The following is a 13408-nucleotide window of genomic DNA, read 5'->3' as shown; positions in this document are numbered from 1 at the left end:
TGTGCTCCCAGTATGAGCTGACAACACCCCAACATTGCTGAATTTTGAAACCATGCAACAACTGTCAAAGCAGGAGAGACCAAATCTGACCTCTCACATTTATCAGATTCAGTCTTCCTTTCCTAGGAACTGTGGCAGCATTATCCACTCCAGAGCTATGAATATATCTCTGCACAGACTCTTCAGACACAGCTGCAATTCTCCCAAGCCAAATGACAAGGGTAGAGCATCTCCTGTAAAAAAATCTTAGCTGTGGTACAGGATTGACTTGCTAGAGTTATATGCTGGATGAGCAATATTTGGGGATAATTCCTTCATCCCTGGACTGTAGTCCCCAAGCAGATGAACAGCAGTTGGTTAAGAATCTGCAGGTGTTATAGGGAAAGAGGGAAGCAATGCCATACCCCACTGTAACTGCAGTGGCATTGATGGATTGAAATCTCTTGTTTGGTGTGACCAAGTTTCTCAGCCTACTGGCTAAGGAAACCCATCCTTGTGATCTCACAAGAACCTTTCAGGTTCCATCAACATTGAGGACAAGGCACTAAAGCTAGTACTTGTAAAACTGCCAGAAAGAGAGGGATATGGGATGGTAAGAAGGCAAGTTTTCATCAGTTAATGAGTTACTGCTTATCAGCCAAGCTGTCACAATCGAATGCATTTATACTCCCAAGTCACCTCCCATCACTCTTGGATATTAACATGCATTTATTCAGTACAGCATCTCTCCAGCCTGGTCCTATTCACACAATGGCTTGAGCTATTGGGTTTAAAATTTCATTTGGAGCAGGCCAGAGCTGATGAACAGTGAAGAATTAAAAAGTAGCACTTTAGTCCTGGTGGTAATCTGCTTGTATGCCTCATTTCAAAGGTAGCTGAAAGACACCTTGGTTGGGGTTGGAGGGATGGGAGGCAGTTCCCTGAGGCGCTTTTGGCTCATAATTTTACCAGTTTCATTTTTGCCAAGCACAAAGCAAACGTGGAAGGCTGGGATCCTCTCAGTGTAATGCTCTCTAGGTGTTGAAAGGACTCTGTGTGCCAATAGCTGAAGAGCATTTGCTAATGGTTTATGCTTCTGGACAACACATTTCTCCATCCAATCTGGCCTTCTCAAATATTTATAAGCTAATGTTCTATGTACTGCCTGTAGCATACAGAGAGGCTGAACTGAATTCCACTGTGGAGGAGTCTCTATTTCCACAGCCTTTTGGAACTGACTGCATCAGTGCTATGAAAATCCTTTGGCATCATAAACCTTTTATTGCCACAGTTCCCACTTGACTAGTATTATATGGTAAAGCACTTAATTATGCAAAAAAACCCTACCAAAAAGCCAAACAAAAACTCCCACCATAAAAAAGGATTTTATAGCTGTCAAGCAACATCCACAGATAGAACTTTTTAGGACTTGCAATAACAAATCTATTGAGCTGTCTGCCTGTTTTTATGAAAAGTACCTTGAGGCATGGCAACAGCTGTAGCCAGCAATCTTGGCAGCTGTATCTCCTTCTTATCTGTGGCAAACTTCATGGGTGACAAGACCTTTATTTGATCCAAGGCACTTCTGACAAAATGGAGAAGGTCTACATAAGTAGCTGAGAAGCCCAGGCCTGTTTCCTTCAATGGTCAGACACATAAGAGACCTATTTGATACAGTGTGCAGAGAAAAAGTGTAAATATTTCTTCCTCAGAACTCAGGAATAATGCAATATTTAATGAAAACAAAAGAAGGAAGAAATGGGTGCTTTCTCAGCCAATGGAAATCACGACATTCTCAGCCTTGTCTTTTTTATTCAGACTCAGATACTTGTTGTTTAATCTCCTACTAGAATGTATGCAAACACCCAAGTGACAGCACTCACTGCTGTGAGTGTCCTTTTGCTGAACAGGTGGCAGCTCTTTCCTTCAGCCATTGAGCCCCTGCCCACATGCATCACCCAGACCCACTGGTGTCACTTTGAGGTACCCAGCACCTTGTGGCTGGGAGGGTTTGGTGCAGCTGTACCTGGCTGTCCCAAGGCATCACTGAAATAACAGCTGCAAACAGCTGGAGAGGGAACACCATTGCTGGTGACCACGTCCTGGGAGAACTGTTCTGCCTGACTGTTGTGCCTTGCCACAGATGAACCTGTAAGTGGAAGGTGCTGTTACTGATCCAGCTGATCCACACCTTTGCTGGCTGGGCTGGCTGACAAAAAGGGACAGTGCAGTGTCTTTAGTGTCCTACTTCAGTGACTATTTGCTTGTCACATTAGTGTGCAGAGACACAGGACTGTAACTCCATGCAGGGAGCTCTGCTGCGCTGGCTTCCCTGAAAACTGGATTTTTTATTCCCCCTCAGGGGTCTCTGGGTGGGTAGGCAAGAACATCAGCAAGATAAATGAGAACAAAGTCCACTTCCCATACAGCAATCCAGAAAGAAAACCACTCTCCTGCTTCCAAGCCCCTTCTGGACACAGATATGTCCTTCAGAATCTGTCTTGGGCTTACTTTCCTGCTTTCCTGTTCACAAGAAAGTCCTTTTACTCCTCCTTGGCAATGATAGCAGTGCATGGGGGCCCTTCATCACCATAACAACTGGGCTATCTGTCTTATAATTCAAACTGTCCTCTCTAACTTCAAGGGCCTCTTCCTACTCACCGTCTAGAGCTCATCAATCCTTCCCTGAGCAAATCTACATTCTTTATTGGAGTAGTAACTCCCACACCCACTCCCTCTAAAGCTGCCTCGGCCTTTTTACCTCCAACAGCCTGATGAACAGTTTAGTCACCCATTTGGGAGGAGATTGAACTGGATACAGGTGAGCCTTAGTCTTTTCAAAGACCAGCTCACCCTGTGATTAACCCTGTTGTCTAGGGTTTGCCTGGGGGAGAGGTGCCTCAAGGAGTCCAGAAAATAATCCCACAGAGAGCAAAGCCCTCACATAGTAAATACCCTTGTAACTGCAGAATCTAGCTGACATGGCAGGTATTAAAACACTGAAGACTCTTAGAAAGCATCATGTCTCTCCAAAATGACAAGTGCAACCCCAAAATCTTACTTAGCTACTATCTTTTTGACACAGGACTAACAGAATCTGTTTCTGTACTTCACCACCTCTAATGGCAGTGTTCCTACCCAACTGCCTCAAGCTGAATAACTGACTTTAATAACCCTTCCATAGCTCATTTAGAGACTGAATAATTTTCATCAGATTTTCTTTCATTCTATGAGAGAGAGACTCCAGCCTGCACTGTCAGCTGCAACCCATACATACACTGCAAGTCAATACAAATATTTTCTACTAATTTGGAAATTAGGTTAAAACGTGATTACCCTCTAAATAGCACTGTTACATGAGAGAGAAGCATACAGTATAAATTAGTGCTTGAAATGGGGTTTGCAACACACATAATCATAACTTGGCATTTCACCAAACTCATTTGTGAGCTGTTATCACGACGTGGGGAACCCAGCTTACTGGTGGCTGTTATGTGTGAATGTAATTTTCTGCAGAGGAGCAGCCCCAGTGATAAATACCAGCGCTCCCAGCCCTGCTGTGCTTTGCCCGAGCAGCCACTGCACGTCACTGTTGTTCCACACAAAGGAGCCCAAGGAGGCTCGCTCCTGTGAGCAGGGAGCAGGACTGGGAGAGTCTATTTGCCTTTTCAATCAAGGGAAGAGAATGTGCACCAAGGGGTGAAGCCAAGGGGGATTTTTTTCCCCCCAGACTGAAGGGAGGCCATCGGCACACGTTGCTCTTTCTCTTTTTCATTGGCCTGTGCAGAAAATCTTGTTCCATCTTTTTTCCTAAAGGTATAAAAAGAGAGTGGTCATTAGCCAGGGATCACAGATCCTGTGGGAATTGCCAGCTCTCCACAGGCCCCATGACAAATATGACAGGCCACTGAACCTCTTGATGCCCAAGTCCTGCAGCAATGCCACTGTGCCCTGCCTCATGGTGTTACTCTGGGGGCTGAGACCAAAGGCACGAGGTGCTCAGATATAACTGCAACATCCTGTTCTTCTTACATTTGGAGCGTTTCTTCCTTTTGGGAAAAGGGGAGATTTTTGAGTGTTATGTTGTGATTTTAGCAATAAAGAGCTTGAAATTTTGGCATAACTGTAGAACCAGGGGGCTGAAAGATGTTTTCCTAGAAGCACAACACTCCAGGAAAGCTTTGTCAACAGCTATGTCAGCTCACAGAAGCTGTGTAGCACTGAGCACCTCCTTCCAGTACCTGCCACTAAAAGTACAGACGTATTTCCAGTTCTTCATGACTTTTTCCCAAGTTTTCAGCAATTCCCACATTGTCTGAATGCAACGGGGAAGCTTAATTCCTTTTTCAGCCAAGTTTCATACAAAACAACAGAAATGATACTGCCAGCAAATAAAATTCCATTAGAGGGTAGAAAAGAAGATGCTGAAGGATACAACAAAAAGTAAAACAAAACCATGAGAAGATGTCAAGTGGAATTAACAGTAGAAGGTATATATAAACTTAACAGAAAATTGTTTATCAAGTACAGACCTTTTGTAGCACTCAACACACTAAAAACAATAGTTCCCCATCCATGGGTCTTCATACTGGGCTTCCAACCCACTAGTGACTGCTGCACTTGCCAGATCCTCCTGCTGCAGCCTGACTGGAGTGCTGCTGGCAGGGAAATTCATCACGTGGCTGGCAGTCCATGGACCTGGTATCATAAGGACAAAGCCACACTTCATCTGCAGGCGACACCAAGGCTCTGTGTGTACATTCTCAAGCCAGGTTTACTCATCTAACTCCAGTTCCAGCCACCCAGCTGAGGGACACATTTCAGTGCAGAGTAGCTGTGTTCCTGCCAGGCTTGTGTGGTGCAGGATGACTCCCATGCCACTGCATTTTTCCTGATATTGCTACCCTGATTTGTGATGATTACAGTTATTTCACAGATGCTTTCCCGCATCTCCAGTCCGCAGAGGAGATAAAATCTGAGAAAAGCATTCTGCTTTCCCTCCCTAGGACCCCACTAAAGGTAGCAGGACTCAGACACCAACTTTGTAATGTTGAGCCCTGGCAATTCCCACCCTGGGAATGCCTGCACTGACACAGAAATTCCTGCACCTCTCTGGCTGTGTGAAGAAGCTCAACCTGAGTGCTGCTGTAGACCCTGTGTCACAGAAATGAAGAAAATTCCAAAAAGAAATTATTCTGCAATCTCCAGACATAATCCTTTGAGAAGCCTAAAATCTGACAAGAATTTCTCATGCAGCACAAGAACAAGGAGTTTTATTTCTGAGGTTACAAAACCAATGTTTATTTCATAAGCCCAGATCCACAAACATGAGAGGAGATCATACTGCCAGAGGGAAGGAAACCCTTTCCTGAAGCAAATGGCTGGGCTCTAACACTGCATCCTACTGAGACAGGGATGATCTATGAAAGAGAAAACACACACGGCTAGGCAATCAAAACGGTTGCCTCAAGATTGCTGAGCTGAGTGAAGGAGTGAAAGGACACAGAAGCGAATCAAAGTCTAGAACTTAAGGCAGAGGATTGAAAATGTCCATCCTTCTTCAGGCATTGTGAGAAAATAGCTTTCTCTTTGCCTGCAACTTTTGTTCTGATGTGGTGTGCTCCTCCTGTGCTGCCGAGGGAGCTGTCATCTCCGCTGTCCTGCTGTCCCCCTCCCGGCAGCAGCACTGGCCAGCGCGAGCCCTGCTGCTGCACTGCCCCGAGTACTCTTGACTTGCAGCTGTTTTCTTCCCCACAAATAAGAGATGAAAGAAATCTGACTAAAACCACGGGCCAGATTCTCCTCTCAAGGAAAAACCTTGGCAGAGAAATTGGGGCCTTGGGGAGCCACAGATGCTGCATAGTAAAGTCGTGATGCCCTCTGGCTCCTGAGCCTGACTGACTGCAAGTCCATTCTGGGCTAGGGAAGGGCTGTGCTTTGCCTTGTCCATTGGCTGAGCTGAGAATTAGCATTTAAATCCGTCATACCTGATTTTATGGGACAAGAATCTCAGCAGAGGCTTTGCTGGTGAAGTTTTTAGCAAGGCAACGCTGAACAGCTTCAAGTTCTTTGTGTGACTAACAACCTACCAGATGGCTGGAGCCAGAGAAGCCAAGTCTGGCCCTTACCTGACACCATAAATTGTTGTTGTCTGTATAACTGTGAGATTTGTTTTTGTTTTGTTTGCAATACAAGCCCAAGTGGAAGCTTGAGGGTCTCTTTGCAGACCCAGTTACCTAAAGCTCTTCAGAACGCATGACTGTAGGCCCAGCTTTATATTATTTAGAGCTTTTTCTTGTTGTTTTTTTCTTGTTTATGTTTAATGTGTTTAATGTGTCTTGATGGCTCTGTCAATGTACATTCTGTGCTGAAAAAGTTAAGCGTCAATATAGACTTTAAAAAAAGGGCAGGGGGGTAGGGGTGCCAAAAATACCCATCCAGAATTTGGAAATGGAAGGCAAATTGTAGGTTTGTCAATAGTGTGTTTGGGAGCATTTTAAGTAGTGAATCACTTGATGCTAGCTATTGTAAATATTGGTTTAAAGGTGCTATGAAATTGACGGTGCACAGTTAAACCTTCCTCCAAATACTGATCTATTTATGCTACCTCACTTAGCATCAGTTCCAAAGACCACTGAGGGTAATGGGATAAAAAGTTACAAAGCTGTTCACAAGCATGGTGTAATTTCAGCAAATTCACATAATCCTGGGGTGGGAGCATTTTCTTACAGTTTTTGTTAAATTAGGCAAACTAATCTCCAGAATGTGCCTTTTTTTTTTAATGTGACAGCAGGGAAAATGGTTTAGAGAGACATTCAAAGAAGGGTATCACTCTCTATCTTAGCTTTTCCTGTTGTAAGGCTAGACCCTGAAAATAGTATTCAATTCCCAGCACAAATCATAGCGTGGGACTGAGGTCTGAATCCTGAGCAGACTTGGGCTTAATATTATTCTGAATAGCAATCGGGTGAAGTTTGCTGTGTCTGCAGAGTCCTTCATTGAATGCTGGATCTGATCAGAGTAAAACATTTGAGTTGTGATGCCAAAACTGTGAACCTGAAAAATGATTAATGTAACTTCTAGCCAGTCCAAGCTCCACTCTGCAAAATTTGAGGGAATTCTTTATCTCACTGACCCTAGTCTCTACAAAATCTTATTTTATCTTCTCAGGGGCATGTAACTGTCTCAATATCTGTACAGTAGATTAAGTCCTAATTTAGAAGTAATGAATTATTATTGATGCCTAGATTTCGCAAAAAGACTTAACATCATCAGCACAGCCATATTTGCCAAATATTTAATGTATTGGATGTATATAGAAGAGTCTGGCCAGCACTGTCCTAACACTGGCTTCTGGACTTCATTTTGTTTCCATGGAGATACCTAAATGGAAGAAAAGTTTTAATGTGAGGTGAGCACCTGAAAACCTGAAGAATAAATGGGAATTCAGGCTCTGCAAAGGTAAATCAGAGTTTTGCTGTTGTTGGCCTGAATGGAACTGGCTTGGAGGCTTTGTAGGCTTGGAGGTCTTTGAATGAAAATCCATTTCTTAGTCTTGCAAAGTCAGGTACTTAATTCAGCCCAACCCTTACGACCCCACGGTCCTTGCCTGGAGTGTGAGTATACCTGAACTCCACATGGAGAAAGGAGTTAATGAGGAAGAAAATCCAACTGGAGGGTTATTCATGCTCACTTGCTTCTGGTGTAGCTGTCTTTTGTAGCACATCTGCATTTTCGCCCTTGACTCCCCACTTTCCCCCCATCCTTTTCCCAGGGAACAAAGTGAAAGAATTCTGCTGTGGGCAAGTCTGGAACCTGTCTGGTTCTTCACCTGTGGTTTCCATCACAGAGAAAGCCATGATTAAGGGTGACAGGGCCCTTAGGAGCCTGGGAGGTGAGATGGCAGCTGGAGAAGGAAATGACAGAGCTCTGGAATTATCTGCTCCCCTGGAACAGGTGCCAGCACTCGCAGAGAAGGCAATGCCTGGAAGTTTCAGTGCTCCAGGCAGCACTGAGAGGGGAAGATGTGTTTGCAAAAGGGCATCTTCCCTCAGTTATGGAGTGCATGTGTTGTGCTAAATGTCCCTAAATCCCTGTGGTAATGCAGCCGTCTGTAACAATAAATAGAAAATAACTACTGTCTCCTCTGGGACCACAGCTATCATGCTTCCAAACAAGAGTCATCCTCCTCTGTGCTGAGGTGCAAGAGACCACACATCTACTGTAAGTTCTGGGGGAAAACACTGGAACGTGCAAAATTTAACCTGAAATCTTAGATTGCTTCTGTTTACACAGCTTTGCATAAAAGCAGTAATAGCACCTTCAAAATCCCCAGCAGCCTGCTCCTCCCAGCTATTCCATGTTTAAAAACACCTGATAGGTAACAATTGCTGGTGTGTTAGGACTGAAAAATGTTATTATTTTTCTGTCTTTCCACTCTACTTCTTGCCCCCTTGTTTCCAGGGACATTCTCATTTAAAATTTCCCCCGAGTAAAGATACAATTGAAAATCCCTTACTGTACCGTTTTTGTGGTTGGTAGGAGTATTAGAAAGTGGGTAGATCAGCTGAGAAGTGAGGAATCTAGCAGATTATGTACATACATTATGCTTTAAAAATGAGTAGCAGCTCGCCTTCTTTGTTTTAAAATGTTCATGTATATTTCTGGAAAAAAGGATAGCAGAACATCTAATAATACGAAAGGGTTTTATAAGCCAAGACACTCGGTGTCTGTAAAGAATTTTACAAACATGAGCATAACTATTCTTGATGACTCATCTGTAAGTAGCTATCATTATTTCTTGTCTTCAGATGGGGGAAGTGGCATGCAGAGAGACCAAGAAACTCAAATAAGCAGCATGTGTTAAGACGAGTAAATGATCTTGTTACCTCAGTTCACTGCCTGAAATTATTGGAATAATAACACACCCAAAAACTCCAGGATCATGTTTCACACCGAAATACACAGAACAAGAATGCTCCAAGGAAAATAGAAGTAGTTTAATTCAGAGGCTGTAAAGAACTGAAGTTTTTTGAGATGATCACAATTCTCAGACCAGGCTCAGCTGTAACAAAACATTTAGCAATCCTCCAAAAGCTAGCAAATATTCTTCTCCACTGCAATGCCCATGCCCAGTTATGTGACAGTCTTTCACATGTAAACCAATATTTCTCTCCTAGATCTGGGAACAGAATTCAGCAATGTAGATGCTGTGGCCTCCTTGCTGTTTTCCAAATATGAGCTTAAGCCCACAAAGGAGAACGTACTGATTTCCATGGTTTTGAAGCAGTCTTTTAGAAAGGGAAAATCTGTTAGATTAATTCCTGCATTACTGACCACTGAACTATTGCACAGAGAGAAAGCTGTCACCCAGTTAAAAGCTGAATTTTGCAATGAGTTTGGTGAAGGACAAAACTGGTCTCACAAGAAGCTGGTAAATCCTCCCGAGGCCTGAAAACCTCAGATTAAGCTATTTATTTGTATCCTTCTTCTCAGTAAAAATGATTTTGCTCTTGGAGTTCTGAGCTCTAGAATCTCATCCTACATATCAGTCCTAGGTAACAGTCACAAACTGCATTGATATAATTTAATAATATCAATATAATTGATATAATATATGCAATGCTTACAAATGTATAATTAGGATTTAGCAGCTCCTCAAGGGAAAAGCCAAGGCCTACTTTGTATATTTTCCTCTTCCTCAATTAGAGAAGTGAAAAATTGTTTTCTTCTGGCTAGAGGTCTAAGCATGCCCACTGTCGTGTTCATCTCAGACAGCCACATAACCCATAGTGAAACATTAAAAAGGGTGTCCTTTCCACTAACTGCCTCCAGGATGGGATTTCCCTAATCATGCCTTCACCTTTTATGAAAGTGCTTTTGTCAGAGTTTGTATGGAATCACTGAGCTTTTGCTTCCCCATCACACTTGCTGCACTGCCATGGTTTCATCTGGGGTCTGTTTCTAATTTCGGTTTTGAACTCTTTATGTTCTGTCAAGTGATTTTGCTCCACTGTTAGAAAACAAGCAGATGATGCTTGGCCCTGCAGAAATGTTGGTGCTGCTCTAACCCCAGCCAAGCCTGCTGGTCCATGCTGTTTACTGGAGAATGATGCTTCTGTTAGTCAAGTGCCTTCCAAGTGCCAGCATTAATCTCGTCCTTTTCAGAGCTACTGACTAGCAGCCTTTGTTCATTCTCTGGGCTCAGCACTGCTCTGTAACTTTCCAACATCTGGTTACGTTTCTCCAGCCTGACACTGCTGTTTAACCCAGATGCTTGCACTTCATTGAGCTGGAACTGAGCTGGTCACTGGCTTATTAACACAGCTGAAAATATGGCATTGGAATGGCTGAGAGGCTTCTTCATCAGTACACGTGTGCTGGGAATCTTCAGATTTCCTCCCAGGTCCCTATAGCTCAGGAAAGGCTTTTGAGGAGGACTGTGCTTTCCTGTAAGATTCAGGGAGCAGCAGGCAGCAGAGAGGGGCCACAGACTACACCCAGAGGTTTTTTCTGACCACAGAGGCTGTCAGCTCTGTCTGAATCTTCTCAGGCTTCTGAAAACATCTCATTTACAAGGGGCGTGCTGAGAGGCTTCGCAGAGCATCAGCACAGTCTGTTCCATTACAAGAACATGACATCTGTCTTTCCTTCCCATGTCCTCTTTGTCTTTCTGCTGATCACTCAAACTCTGCAGAATCACTTTCTATTTTCAGCTTTCCCCATTATTTTTGCACACACCTTCCACCTCCTGTCCTGTTCTCATCCCAGTTGCTTGCACTTTCTGTGGCATCTTTCCCCATTCCCTTTCACTGTTACACCTGTGTTTAATTGTTCTTACTCTTTCCTTATAAAATTCTAATTCTCTCTTTGCTTTGCGCTCGCTCTTCTTCACTTCTATTATAATTTATCAGGTTTTGAACTACATAGGTCTTAAGATGATTACAAAAGGGATTAAATTATATCCATATTATGATTAAACTCAAATGAAAACCGAATATGGGAATGTTTGAATGTAAATGGCTCGACAGTTGCATTAAAGAGACCAGTTACATCTCAAAGCACTTTAATCAGTGCTACACTTTGGAAGGGGTGACCATGCCAAAAGATGTGGAGGTGCATGTGTGTGTCAGTACACATGCATATGTGCAGATAGACACCCAGAAATAAACCCCATGCAGCTGACTGTTAAAGTGATGAGTTTAAGATATTTTTCAAAGGTTTCTGGCACACTGAAATATCCACATGGAACTATTCCCATCTGTGTGCTGGCTGGAAGCTGCACTGCTGCTATGTGGGCCTTTGAAAGCAAGAGGTCTGTTATGTGCAAGAGAGGTGATTTTTTTTTTCTAGTTCTGCTTTGCTTTTCAGAGTTAATTCATTTAAAAATAGGCCAATTTACAATGTTTCAGAATACCACAGCCCATTTTAGAATTGAAACGGGCTTGCTTTTCCAGTTAGCTGCAATTACTGGTAAAGGCAAGGCGGAATGCCTCAGAGAACGACCTCCGGTAATTCTTCACAGGTGCCAAACATGTGGTCAGATGCTAAAGTCATTGAAATAGGCACAAACACGAGTATTATCTAATGTCTTATTTTAATAGGTAAGAACTGTTTCTGTCCTTTAAAACATGGTGACAACCGCTCATTTTCCTTTTATTGTTCAGTGAGCATTTGGTTTATTACAGCCTGCGGGGAGGATCTGTTACTGCGTCCACAGGGCTGGGCAGATGTGTGCAGTACTGATCTTCCGAGGGGGTCAAGCCAGTATTTAACTTCTTATTTACTATTTTTTATCTCTCTTTTGCATATCTCTCAAAGTCCCCAGTTTTTGATCCTGCAGAACCAAAGAGAAGCATCCAATCTAGTTTCATAAAGCTTTCAAAACCTGGACCCAACAGCACTGGGATGAGATGTGGACAGAAAGGACTTCATTAATTGTGTACATGAGGAAAAATAAACTCCACCACTCCTTGTTTACTTTGGCCAGATGCTGGTTTCCAGAGTCATTGGCAGGGACATAATAGGTCTAGCTTCTCGCATATTTTCTCTCCAAGAGCTTTTCTAGATATTTCATGTTGATTTCCCCTTATGCATAAGCAGTTGTACAGTTGACTTGCCTAATGTCTATATTAATTTTGGTACATTTTTAATTAGCAGATAGCTAATTAATGTGGTATAAGGTTATCTTGTTAAATGTTAATTGAATATGTAAACATTCTTTACAAGTTAATATTCAGAGGAAAAATATGTAATATGCATTTGTTGCCTGTGTCATTCTGAATTAATTACATGACAACCAGATTTATCCCTTCCCAACTTGAGAACCCTCAATAAGTACTCTTTTAAGAATCAATTGATACTTAATTAATATGTACTGGCTGTCCTATTTAATTTAAATTAGTTCTTTCAACAAGTTACAGCGTTGCTGAAAGACACAGCACTGCCCCAGTGACACAGAGCATTTTCTGCTGAGAGCGCACGAGGGTGCTGTGAGAAAAGGCTTGGTGCTGCCAGCCCTGCTCTCCCGACTGGGCACACAGCCTCCTCCTTTCTTCTTATCAAAACCAAAAGCTACCCACACAGAAATCTTTATGAAAGTTGCATGTACTGTGCTGTATCTCATTCCGTGGGGCTTCATATTGCTCAGGGCTGTGCCACAGCTCCCCATCTGCACGGTGTTTATTACACGAGATGATGAGGTCAGGACCCCCCTCCCCCAGTCAGGTGGGGAGCGAGGGCCACATTCCTTCACTCCCCCTTTGTGTTCCTCATAACCTGCACTGATGAGACACACGGAGATTTAGCTCGTTGTTTCAGTGCATTGATATTCCCAGCTACAGGAGAGCAGCATGATTGAGTCCCCCAGGGGCTGAATTCTGGGATGGATGCATGGCAACAACGTTCACATGTAATTTATTATGTGTATGAAATCCTGAACATCAGCAAAATGGTGGCAGAGTTTGCCTTTCCTTTCATCACACAATGAGGCTGTTAATGAACGTCTCTGCTGCTGCGGTTTAACACGTTCTGTGCCCAAGCAGTGGCCACAGGGACCCGACTGAACAGCTTTTCTGCCTGCCCAGACACAGATCCCTTCTTCTGCACCTTCACTGCAAATGACTGTGGGTTTAATTTTGGGATGGTTGAATCTCCAGCAACCCCTGAGCATTTTATAAATAACAACGAAGTATCACCACACTCGGGGGATGGAAGTGTTCAGGTGGGTTGGATGAAAGACAGAGGTAAAGCCTCTTGCCCAAAGCTATAATGTGATACAACAGCAGCTCCCAAGAGCTCTGGCTCTCAGCTTCTCCCTGTAAACAGAAGATCACACTTCCTTTCTCAGGTAACTGCACTTACTGACCTCTTTCTGGACAGGTGATCTGTCATAATAAGAAAAATAAAACCCTTGGAATTCAGACTGGAC

General features: G+C 43.3%; 1 long non-coding RNA gene across 1 annotated transcript; it reads right to left on the bottom strand.

The window, feature by feature from the left end:
* Positions 1-559: 559 nt before the first annotated feature.
* Positions 560-2727, bottom strand: LOC138118892 (uncharacterized). Its single transcript, XR_011155321.1, has 3 exons — positions 2641-2727; positions 2006-2128; positions 560-1643 (listed from the first exon to the last, which is right to left on the bottom strand). It is a non-coding gene; the product is annotated as an uncharacterized lncRNA (long non-coding RNA).
* Between the last annotated feature and the right edge of the window lie 10681 nt (positions 2728-13408).

Source organism: Aphelocoma coerulescens, chromosome 14, assembly GCF_041296385.1.
Source record: "Aphelocoma coerulescens isolate FSJ_1873_10779 chromosome 14, UR_Acoe_1.0, whole genome shotgun sequence".
NCBI classification, from domain to species: domain Eukaryota; kingdom Metazoa; phylum Chordata; class Aves; order Passeriformes; family Corvidae; genus Aphelocoma; species Aphelocoma coerulescens.
The sequence above is the reverse complement of the archived record's forward strand: the minus strand, read 5'-3'. Positions and strand labels throughout refer to the sequence as shown.